General features: G+C 33.6%; 1 long non-coding RNA gene across 1 annotated transcript; it reads right to left on the bottom strand.

The window, feature by feature from the left end:
• Window positions 1-7,001: 7,001 nt before the first annotated feature.
• Window positions 7,002-11,317, bottom strand: LOC311077391. The gene is made up of 3 exons (XR_014604875.1): window positions 11,170-11,317; window positions 7,831-7,954; window positions 7,002-7,640 (listed from the first exon to the last, which is right to left on the bottom strand). It is a non-coding gene; the product is annotated as an uncharacterized lncRNA (long non-coding RNA).
• Window positions 11,318-12,843: the final 1,526 nt, after the last annotated feature.

Below are 12,843 nucleotides of genomic sequence, written 5' to 3'. Positions count from 1 at the left end.
AATAGAACAGCCATGATGATTGTGTTTGAATCATTGATGATTCTCTTCAGTTGGTGCCGCTCATGTTTCTGTGGAGTGCTTCTGTGGGTGTTATACAGCTTAGAACCCCAACCCATCAGACATGCATACAGTTTAAAAAAAACGAAAGCTAAAAAAAAACGGCAGCCAGGTATTTAAAATTTGCAATAAATTCTTGGAAGGCACCAGCTGACAAATGTTGTTGTGCAAGGAGTTGCTGATTATTTTGACAGCCTGCTTCTTGAATATTGATTCAATTGGGCAGACAGTAACCAATGATTTTCATTTTTCTGTAAAAAATAAAATAAAAAATCCTGTTGTTTTTACAAAAAAAATCCATGTCAGATGTGAATAATTCTGTAAAAAAACAAAACAAAACAAAACAGTAAAAATGTAAACATATTTACAGAACAGCCTGTAAATTTGTAAATTAAAGTTTACAGTATAAAACTGTAATTTACACCAAAAAAAAGCCATTTAAACCGGTAAATCCAACAACGCACACTGCTACTAAAATCTATTAGGTATTAGGTAAAAGAGGAAGCCACATCTCACAATCTCACAGAAGTAGCCTTTCCACAAGTTCAATTTTACAGAAGTTGCACAGTCGCAAACAACTTCTGTTCGCAAACAGTTAAGCAACAATTATTTAAATGAAATACTTTCAAATGTGAAGTGTCCCACTGGGAATTCTAGGAATGTTAGTTTTTTATTGTAAATTATAATTTGATGAAATCTCCAGTTAGATCTTTTACAGTTTTTCCCTGTATATAGTACGGTAACTTGTTACCAGGTTTTTTCCATAGCGTTTTTTTACAATATTGTACAGTTAAAATTACACTAATTTTTTTACAGTGAAAGTACAATTTGCTGCAGTCTCATGCTGTGACTAACCCATACCAGACATTTAAGTTATTTTAACGTCATTGTGCATATCAGTTATGCACAATGAAGACAATGGGCCCTATCTTGCACCCAGCGCAATTGACTTTGTACACCGACGCATGTTTCATTCCTATTTTGCACCCGCGCAAAGCGCGCTTTTCCCTCCACAGAAGCACGTCGCTAAACTAGGGAATGAACTTGCGCTCCCGGGGCGGTTCAGCGCAAAAAAGGAGGCGTGTTCCGGCGCAAACAATCCCTGGTGCTATTTTACAGGTTTAGAAAACAATTCCGCCACTGGCCAGAAAGATAGATAGATAGATAGATAGATAGATAGATAGATAGATAGATAGATAGATAGATAGATAGATAGATAGATAGATAGACAGATAGATAGATTTACAGTATTATAAAAGCATACATCTAGCTTACACATTTACCCACATTATTATATACCTGTTTAACCGAAGTTAATTTGGGTGTGTTTCTCCATCCCCAATGTCACTTCTCTCTCTTTTACGGCTGTGACGAGAGCGTTGCTCTCCTCGGCTGTGAACCGCTCCTGGCCAGCGTCTGGCAAATATCCGCCGTTATAATAGCAATACGCCAAGGAAAAAGCACGTCTGCTCTTAAAGGGAATGTGAGATGATGCTCTGATTGGTTTATTTCACGTTACGCCCAAACCACACCTATGAATAATGAAGCTACTTCAGACCAACCCATTTTAGATTTGCGCCGGGCGCAAAAGTCATTTATCCCGCCGGGAAAATAGCAACAGCGCCGAGACCCGCCCACAAAGTTACTTGCGCTTTGCGCTTTGACACTTGTGTTTCAGATCGTTAAAATAGGGCCCAATATCTTCCCATCTGAGCTTCTGAGAAATGATGATTCCTAGAAAGCTAAGTGACTCAGCTGTGGTGACAGTTGAGCCTAGAAGTCCTTCTCCTAATTATGGTTGTATGCCTCTGTAGACACTGCAATGAGCTGTGTTTGTATCTCCATTCACTACCATAAGGCAGTTGTTGTTGAATGTGTAGCTAATATAAAGTTGTTTTTGGTGATACAAATAATTAATAAAGTAATGTAAATTATATTATAATTAAAATAATAATAATTTAGGTATTTGACAGAACTGTAAGTTCCCACCATGCCCCAAATCCAAACATTTATTCTTCCTTCTTACTTCCTCCCCCCGCCCATGCATATGCAGTGAAATATACATTCCTACAACCCAACACGTGAACAATAATGAACTAAATAAGTTCATAAATACAAAACTAAATATGCAACAAACGGTTAGACAAACGGCTACAACAATTTATTTTAAATTAACTGAAGCAAAAAGGTTTAAACTGCTTCCCCGGCTGTTACAACCTATTAATACACCCTGACAATTTATTTAACTCAGAACGAACTCCCTGTAAAATAGATCCAGACTGGAATTTCCAGTGTTCTTTCTTTGTACTTATTAGAGGGAGTGGCATTCAATGAAATTTATACTACCAAAAGACTGTAAGCATTTCCATTCATCTCAGTGTCATCATAATGTCATGAGTTAAAAAAAAAAATACATGGCTACTTTTGAATGCTCAAGTTACCACTAGAATGATTTAGTTACAGCATCTGCCAGCAGGGGCTAACTGGTTCATGCTAACCAGACAAATTCTTTGAGTTCAGCGTCTTTTTCCTAATTGCCTTGCATGCCATTACTCACTCAGTGTCATCATTCATTGATTGGTCCAAACCCTTTGTGCCCTACTTACAGTATTCACAATGTTGTTGTTGTTTTAATCAAAGTTATATTAGCAAGATGAGTCAGATATAGTAGGTGTTTAAAGTGTGTTAGAAGTGTGACATATTTCCTGTGCTGACCATCACATTATGGCTTTTCAAGTTTCACCAAATGTAATTAGACAATAACATTCCCTTGGTTGAAATGTAAGACAGTCTTTCACAGTAGTTACATTCAGTGTTACTCAAGGTTTCCTGGGATTGTCTCGCCAACACCTACAAAGCAAAGTATTATAATCTCTACTAGTCATTCCAAAGATAATTACAGGTTGGCTTAGTGCGTGCAGATCAACTTTTATCTGCTTGTAAATCTGTCCAAACACAAATTTCCTTTTCTTTAACACTGCCTAAGAAAGAAAGAGAAGAAGACAAGATAGAGAGAAATGAACAGAAACCAGCTTGACATACGAGAGAGTGAGATAGAAAGAGAATGAGAGACAGAAAGACAGACTTTCAGTGCCACGACTGCCGGGTACCAAGTGGTATTTAAGATTTAGAATGAGCAAATGAGAACTGAAACAAACAATTACATATGTATGGTAGAATATTTCATATACGTATTGTAGAATGGTAGTAATATTTGGTAGTAATATACAGTACCAGTCAAAAGTTTGGAAACATTACTATTTTTAATGTTTTTGAAAGAAGTCTCTTATGCTCATCAAGCCTGCAGTTAAAAAAAAAAAAAAAAAAAAAAAAAAAAAAACAGTAATATTATGAAATATTATTACAATTTAAAATAATGGTTCTCTTTTTTAATATATTTTAAAATGTAATTTATTTTTGTGATGCAAAGCTGAATTTTCATCAGCAAGTACTCCAGTCTTTGGTGTCTTATGATCCTTCAGAAATCATTCTAATATGATGATTTGATACTCAGTTATTATCAATGATGGAAACAGTTGTGCTGTTTAATATATTTTTTTGGAATACTTTTTTCAGGATTCATTGATGAGTAAAACGTTAACAGCATTTATTCATAAAAACAGCATTTATTCAAAATAAAAAAAAATCTAACAATATAAATTGTTACCATCACCTTTTATCAATTTAACGCATCCTTGTTGAATTAAAGTACTAATTTCTTTTAAAAAAAATAGTTATTGTTCCCAAACTTTTGAACGGTAGTGTATATTGTTACAAAAGATTTCTATTCTAAATGAATACAGTTCTTTTTAACTTTTTATTCATCAAATAATCCTGAAAAAAGTATCTCAGGTTATAAAAAAAATATTAAGCAGCACAACTGTTTCCAACATTGATCATTAATCAGCATATTAGAATGATTTCTGAAGGATCATAAGACACCAAAGACTGGAGTACTTGCTGATGAAAATTCAGCTTTGCATCACAAAAATAAATTACATTTTAAAGTATATTAAAAAAGAGAACCATTATTTTAAATTGTAATAATATTTCATAATATTACTGGTTTTTTTGTTTTGTTTGTTTGTTTTTTTAACTGCAGGCTTGATGAGCATAAGAGACTTCTTTCAAAAACATTAAAAATAGTAACGTTTCCAAACTTTTGACTGGTACTGTATACTGTAGGCTATGTGTATATATATATATGGATGACCCTGGACCACAAAACCAGTCTTGTGGGTAAATTTTTTAAATTGAGATTTATACATAATCTAAATAAGCTTTCCATTGATGTATGGTTTGTTTGGATAGGACAATATTTGGCCGAGATAAAACTATTTGAAAATCTGGAATCTGAGGGTGGAAAAAAATCAAAACATTGAGAAAATCGCCTTTAAAGTTGTCCAGTTATGTTTGCGATTATGCTGCATTCACTCACAAAAATAAATGTTTTAAATATTTACAGTTGGAAATTTACAAAATATCTTCATGGATCATGATGTTTACTTAATATCCTAATGATTTTTGGCATAAAAGAAAAATCAATAATTTTGACCCATGCAATGTATTGTTGGCTATCGCCACAAATATACCCATGCTACTTGTGACTGGTTTTGTGGTCCAGGATCACACACACACACACACACACACACACACACACACACACACACACACACAGATAGATAGATAGATAGATAGATAGATAGATAGATAGATAGATAGATAGATAGATAGATAGATAGATAGATAGATAGATAGATAGATAGATAGATAGATAGATAGATAGATGCAAAAGCCTCTAAGTGCTATCTGAAATTTTCTTCTAGAATGATAATTTTTATAAAGCTTGTATATTTAAGTTAAGTAATTTCACTTAAATGACAATTAATAGGTAATTTGCATTGCCATTTAAGTGAAATTATTGAACTTAAATATACAAGCTTGATAAAAATGATCATTCTAGAAGAAAATTTCAGATGGCACTTAGAGGCTTTTGCATCTGAACTCTTCATATATATACACACATATATCACTGGGCACTTTATTAGGTTCACCTTGCTAGTAACAGGTTGGACCCCTATTTGCCTTCAGAACTGCTTTAATTCTTTGTGGCAGAGATTCAACAAGGTAATGGAAACATTCCTATTTATTATATTTTGGTCCATAGTGAGTTGCTGCAGATTAGTTGGCTGCACATCCATGATGCAAATCTCCTGTTCCAGTATGATGCTCTATGATATCTGGTCACTATGGAGTTGAGGCCATTTGAGTATAGTGAAGTCAGTGTCATGTTCAAGAAACAAATTTTGAGATGATTTGAGCTTTGTGAAATGGTGCATTATCTTGCTGGAAGTATCCATCAGAATAATGGGTACACTGTGGTCATAAATGGATGGACATGGTCAGCAACAATACTCAGGTAGGCTGTGGCGTTTAAACAATGCTTAGTTAGTAGTAAGGTGCCCAAAGTGTGCCAAGAAAATATCCCTCACACCATTACACCACCAGCATGAACCATTGATAAAAGGCAGGATGGATCCATGCTTTAATGTTGTTTACACCAAATTCTGACCCTACAATCTGAATGTTGCTGCTGAAATCAAGACTTATCAAACCTGGAACATTTTTCCAATCTTCTATTGTCCAATTTTGGTGAGCCCGTGCGAACTATAGCCTCAGTTTCCTGTTCTGAGCCGACAGGAGAACCTGGTGTGATCTTCTGCTGCTGTAGCCCATCTGCTTCAAGGTTATACGTGTTCAGAGATGCTCTTCTGCATACTTCGGTTGTAATGAGTGGTTATTTGAGTTACTGTTACTGTTGCTTTTGTATTAGCTCAAACCAGTCTGGCCATTCTCCTCTGACCCTGGCATCAACAAGGCATTTTCGCCCACAGAGCTGCCGCTCACTGGATATTTTTCTCTCTCTGACCATTCTCTGTAAACCCAAGAGATGGTTGTATGTGAAAATCCCAGATCAGCAGTTTCTGAAATACTCAGGCCAGCCTGTCTGGCACCAACAATCATGACACGTTCAAAGTCACTTAAATCATCTTTCTTCCTCATTCTGATGCTCAGATTGAACTTCAGTGTCAGCAAGGAAATGAAGACGGAAGTAAAAGTGCTAGATCTATTTGCAAGAAGTATTCTTTAATCAAAATAAACTCAAAATGTCACTTCTTACAGGTTATCTGGAAACAACAACACAGGAAACAGAACAACCACTTTTTTAAGATGATCTGGCAAGGAAAGAAACAAACACAGGACTATAAATCCACAGGATAACTTATCAAAGGAAACGAGAAGCAGCGGGGAATGAATCAAGCAATTAATCACAACTCAAAGTCAAAATCAAAACAAACTTAAATACAGTAACATTCAGCAGATTGTCTTTCTTGACCATGGCTGAATCCGAAATTGACCCCTATACCCTCAAATAGGGCGTTATTTGAGGGGACAGCCATTTGTTGTGGTGTACGAAACCATAATGGACATTATTGAGTGCACTCATTCAATCCCACATTGCACCGCAATAATGAGAGTACAACCGATGTAAGCTCAACGGCTGTCTGAATTTACTCACTCGTTTTCATTCACTCCTTCAAGTGAACAGTATTAGTGGACTAACGTAGGGAATAGTAAATGAGGGTTTAATGGCCGATTTCGGATTCAGCCCATGACTACATGCCTAAATGCATTGAGCTGCTGCCATGTGATTGGCTGATTAGATATTTGTGTTAACAAGCAGTTGTTTTGTTCAGTTGTTTTAAATTGTAATAATATTTCACAATATTAGAGTTTTTGGTCAAATAAATAAATGCTGCATTGGTGAGCTCCTATCAAAAACATTTTGAATGGTCATGTATGAAATACTGAAAGAATGCAAATAGAAGGAAAATATATTAAAGAATGTCCAAACTGTTCTTTTACATACAATAAAAGTCAGTGTTGACCAAATTGGAATTCACCCCATGTTTCATTATGCTCACCTGTTTTCCATATACTGTTTGTTAGTATAAATGGTTTCATTGTTCAATTTACATATTTGTGAAGACATTTGTGACATATTTGTGTTATCTTTTCTGGGAGGGAGGAAGGACCCTCATACAGTACATCAACATTATAATTAACTGAGATTTAGTATTGATACCATTATCGTCCTTTAAATGCTTTAATCACAGCCAGGAGATCTTCCCGAGCAGTTCTCAGGGAATCTCTCCCAAGAAGCAAGGCCGGAGGATCTCAGACAAATTCCATTGAGAATCCCACCAACTAAAATAATACAACAGTTTTTTATAGAATAAGGAGGTACAGCAAAAATGTCATACTGCATTACATAATTTCCCCACAATTTGATTGGTTTTCATAGACAAACCCTTCTGTTACCAGGTAAAGCAAACTTTGTTTTAATGATTACTTCATTGTTAATCACAAGGTTCAAATTTAGTCATCTGTCTAGTTTCAATTCCCAAACTTGTTATTTATACACTCACACAACCAAAGTCAAAGGGGTATGGCAAAAATGCAACATCCAAAAACATTGGACGTTTTAGTACATTGTGTTTCAAAGTGTTATCATGTTAGGCCTGAAAAGAGAAATAAGGTTAGATGTTAGAGACATGGTTAGTTTAATATACAGTTTACTATTTTATCTATTAAAAATCTACCACAAAAATACAGTAAAAATAGTAATAATGTAAAATGTTATTATGTTGAAAATACAGTAAAAAATTTAATAATGTAACATTTTATTATGATTTAAAAAATAATGATTACAATATATAGAAAATGTAGCATTGGTGCATGTTGAAGTCCTCGCAGGAGATTGTGTCATCCCTTCACAGGTTGGGTCATCTGAAATCTTCATAAGAGGCTGGATCCAAACTAGAGCTGACGTACTCTAGTTACCACGGGATGGGCATCCCGAAATAAAGCAGAAAAGCAAATGGAAAATGATTTGCATCGTTGCTGTTCATAACATTAAGCAAAGATAATCATGTGCATTTTATCTGATTTAACTTGAGTAATAAGGTTATGAGATGCATTGTGTGAATGCTTGGCTAAAGAGATGTGTCTTTAATCTAGATTTAAATTGGGAGAGTGAGTTTACTGACCCCAAACTTTTGAACGATGGTGTATGCTATGCTATGCATTTTTATTTTATTTGTTTAACATCAGGCATAAAGAAGTGAATGATACACATCCATGTTGTGTAACATGTCTAGTTAAATGAACTACACTTGTAGTGACTCTGCTAGGGCACCTGTGTGAACCTGAAGGCAATTGACTTCACACAGAATTATTTATTGATTACATGTACAATAAGTGTAATGTAAATCTTATACCTGTATTCTCATGTACTGGATGAAGCAAACAGAAGGATCTGACTCAGAACCTTTACCAGGACTTATTTACAGTCTGTCACTTGATCACAATTCAAAATTTACTTATAATTTTAGTGTTGCATGTGCGTGCGTGCATGTGGTGTGTGTGTGTGTGTGTGTGTGTGTGTGTGTGTGTGTGTGTGTGTGTGTGTGTGTGTACTGTCACTTGGCTGGTATCATATGAGACACTTGAGACTGATATCAATAGTTAATCACCAACTGATACTGAGAGATAAAGAGAGAGGAGAACTGGCTGACAGAGTGTAGAACAGGGAAGAGAAAAACAAAGAGAGATAAAAAATGATCAGTTTCATGTGTAAATCAAAGTCTAATATAGAAATATAAAACAAAAAGGGTTAATGTAAGAAGAAAATGGGTTGGTGAGAATATTTGAGAGAGTAAAATAGAGAGAGAGAGTGGTTTACACAAGCTGCTTAATCATTCACAGCCACCAAGGAGGATTGCGTTTCTCTGTTATCACATTTAGAGGCAGCTTTGTACAAAGTCCAGTTTGAGGTCCATAGAATGTTAAAGAAAGGGAGATAAATTAATATGTTGCTGGTTTTGGTGTGAATTACCATAATTACAAGATTCCACTTGTAAAAAGCATAGAGGTCCACGCACAACTAGTAATTAGGCCATACAATTATTGTTTTAATGTATGAATGTTAATCTAATTAAATACAACTAGATAACTGGAATAACTGAATAATCTTATTTAAATGCTTAAAGAATCAAGGGAATCATAATCTGGCAGGGAGTAAAGATTAAAGAACATTAAAAAACTAAATATAAAGTTATACACAAAGACAGTCAAAGGTCTTCGTACAAAAATACAAAAAGTCTTGTGTTTAATCAGACTGCATTATTATATTATATTATATTATATTATATATTTATTATGTTTATTATAGTATATTATAAATAATTATATATATTATTAATTTTCACATGAAAGTAAATCATATGTTTTTTTTTTATTATTAAATTAAATACAATTTCAAGTAAAATAAAAGATAACATATTAGGCTTACACCCTAAGTGACGTGAACAAAACAGAATTAAATCATTAATTTATGACAACTGATCAGCACAAAATTCATGCAATATTATAGTCAAATAAAATGCAATATTAGTCTAACTGATATACAAAAAGGAAGACATACAATACAGTTTAATAGCACCCAGAGTTTGGATAAGTATTGTCTAAAGTCCTGCTAAATAAGATAAATAAACTTATATTAATAAACTTTTAATAAAGAACTAAAGATTATTGATAATGCATTTGCATTACGACTTGTTGTATTGGGGTTTTGACGAGTGAAAAATGTATTTATCTGTGAAAGACAGATTTATTTTGGCATTAATAGTGTTGCCATGTGAACAGCTCTAAGTAAAAAGGCTTGGTTTTCATTTAATATTTACAGTAATTATGTTATGGAACCTTTAATCGGTCACCTGATATACAGTACAACAGTGAAGTCAAGTCAAATTTATTTGTATAGCATTTTTCACAATACACATTGTTCAAAGCAGCTTTACAGAAATCATTATATTAAAATGTATACTATCTTAATATCTTCATGACTTAGTCACATTTATCAGATTAGAGCTGGATGATATAGGTTATTTTTTGTGAACCTTTTTCCATTATACTTTATACCTTTTGTGTAATAAAGAAGTTCAATGGATGTTAAAGGTTCTTTGTAGAACCATAAAAGTCAATAAAGAACTTTTTATTTTTAAGAGTGTACTATATATCCAACTTTAGCTGTGCGATATAGATAACAGTTTTCAACTATATAAACAGTTATGCAGCTGAGCTTTGCTATATATATTAGTATATTATTTTACGTGAGTGTGTATATGCAGGTAAAGTTGTATTTACTATACTGAATGCATTTATTTTAACTTTTAATATATCGCTGGCCGATTATATAGTATATAAAAATATAAATCGAAATCATTGTATCAATCACTCCACTGTCAGCAGCGTTACTGTATATGTTAAAATAAATAGCCTAAATAAAACAAGAAATGAGCAAGAGAATTGTAAATAGATTATTGTGCTGGACCTTGGACAAATGCAGTTGTACCTGTTGGTACAATATTAAATTACTATCAATATTTTAATGTATTATATTTTTATCTTAGAGGAAGCTTTAAGATAATAAACAGATAAAAATATGATTTCAAACCAGATTTCATGTCCACATTTATTTGCTGAGACAGCCATTTCATAAGTGGTACAGTCAGCCAGTTATTATAATTATTTATGTAAGATTTTAGACATATTATGGCCAGTTATTTTGTGTTTTGTCTAACAAAAATAGTTCCAAGTGTCGGCAAGCAACACAAATGCTAACAAATACAAACACAAACGCAGACAAGAGTGATATAAATGGCGAAGTGTCCCAGTGCAGTTTTGCTAAATATCACCACACTTAAAATACCACTTGTCACACTAACTGTTACATTAATGGACTTTTTTTTCTTTTCTTTTTTTATATTGTCAGCCTTTTTTCCCTCTCTCTTTTTTCTCTCAACAAGCATACTTTCTCTCAGAGAAAAATGGCAGAACAAACCTACTGTTTTCATTTCACACATCACACACTCACACACTCCTGGACAACTAAACTTAAATCCTCTTAACAGTGTGTTAATTTTCAGGGTAAACATAAATTCTGAAAAACACATACACACAATCTCAGGATCATCGGCGCTTGCTCACCTTTCCACTGTTGTTGGATAAACATCAAACTCGTGATTTTTGATGCAAGGGGAAAAAGCTGTGTGTGATTCAGAGTATCATCAAGGATTGCTATCAAAATACACCCTCTGACTTCACTTATGATGTGCTTGACAACTGTATTATCGGTGTGTAAGTAGACTGAAGGTACAGGAAACTAGACTTTCATGACTCATTAACCACGTCATTTTACACATCTTCCATATATGTTCTGTATGCAAAGCATATATATATAGGCTATATATATACACACACACACACAAAATGTGACTTCTAAATATATTTCAACATTTTTGATAAGAGTCATTATAAAATGTAATTATTGTTACATAAATGACAATCAATATAAAATAAGTTTTTAACAATATTTACTATATTTTAGGTTTTTTAAAAGGACTCTCCCTTATATTCTGCAATGTCTAACCTATAACTCTTATTACATTAAAAAACAATGCAAATAATGAAAACATAAATTCGTGTTATCATGTTAGCAACTGTGTCAACGTGCAAAGTGGCAACATACCTTATCACTTATAGTTGCACATATGTCCCTTAACAGGGTGGATGTTTTTTATGGTCTGAAAACCAAAGGCATTATTGGGATGTAATGACCTGAGCTGTTATGCATGTCCTTTGTAGTAAAGCCTTGATAAAAAAAAAATAATAATACTAATTGTAAGAAATGGGAACTTTTAAACCTTTTAAAAAATAAACTGAAATAATCCCAGACCATACGGCACCAGAGGCCTTGTCTGCAGTTGTCAATTACAGTGCAGCATTTAAAAATTACTTTATAATGAACCATTTTAATAGCAGATTTGAGAACAACTAGACAGTTCTAGAGAGAGAGACTGAGAAACTCAGTCTAAAAGATTAGTTGTCCACTTGCGTTTGATTTAACATAGGAGGAAGTCCAGACAAATTAATGTATCTGAACGTTTTAAAATTGCATTTGGAAAGTGCAAGACTTGAATGTCCTTCCACTAGTTACAGCTCCTACATAAATAATGAGACTACCCAGGGTCCATTTTCACTGAACATAGTGAGCACTGACATTAAGTGGAAAAAGTAGATTATTTGAAGAGTATCAGATAGGCTATATGTATACAGCGTTCTGTTGATAATTATATATCAAGCATATAAAGCTGAGTTTAGTTGGTTTAGTTGGTTGCTAATGCAATACAATACTGTCATCCGGAGGTAAATTTGAAAACTGCACTGCACTGTACTGTCCATGACAAACCAGCAGAGGGAGACATATCCATGAAGATTACTAAGCCGTTTCATTTTCCAAGCTAAATATTAGGCCTACACCCCATTTCATTGTTGGATCTAATGTTTTAGTTAATATGCTATTTAGTGTATCAAAATCATAATTTCAGCAGTCTTCAGTTGTGCTGCTTAATCTTTTAGTGGTTGATTTTCTTTCTAGGATTCTTTCATAAATAGAAAGTTCAAATGAACATTATTTATTTGGAATAGAAATCTTTTGTAACATTATACATTTATTTACTCTCACTTTTAATGTGTTCTTGCTGAATAATAGTATTAATTTCTTTTTTTTAAACTGACCTCAAACTTTGAAACTTTTGGAAGTGTATTTTACAACAATTACAAATTAAGCTTTGCTCTCAAATTAGTAAGCACGTACTGAGT

The sequence above is a fragment of the Abramis brama genome, assembly GCF_963993115.1.
Source record: "Abramis brama genome assembly, chromosome: 2".
NCBI classification, from domain to species: Eukaryota; Metazoa; Chordata; class Actinopteri; order Cypriniformes; family Leuciscidae; genus Abramis; species Abramis brama.
The sequence above is the reverse complement of the archived record's forward strand: the minus strand, read 5'-3'. Positions and strand labels throughout refer to the sequence as shown.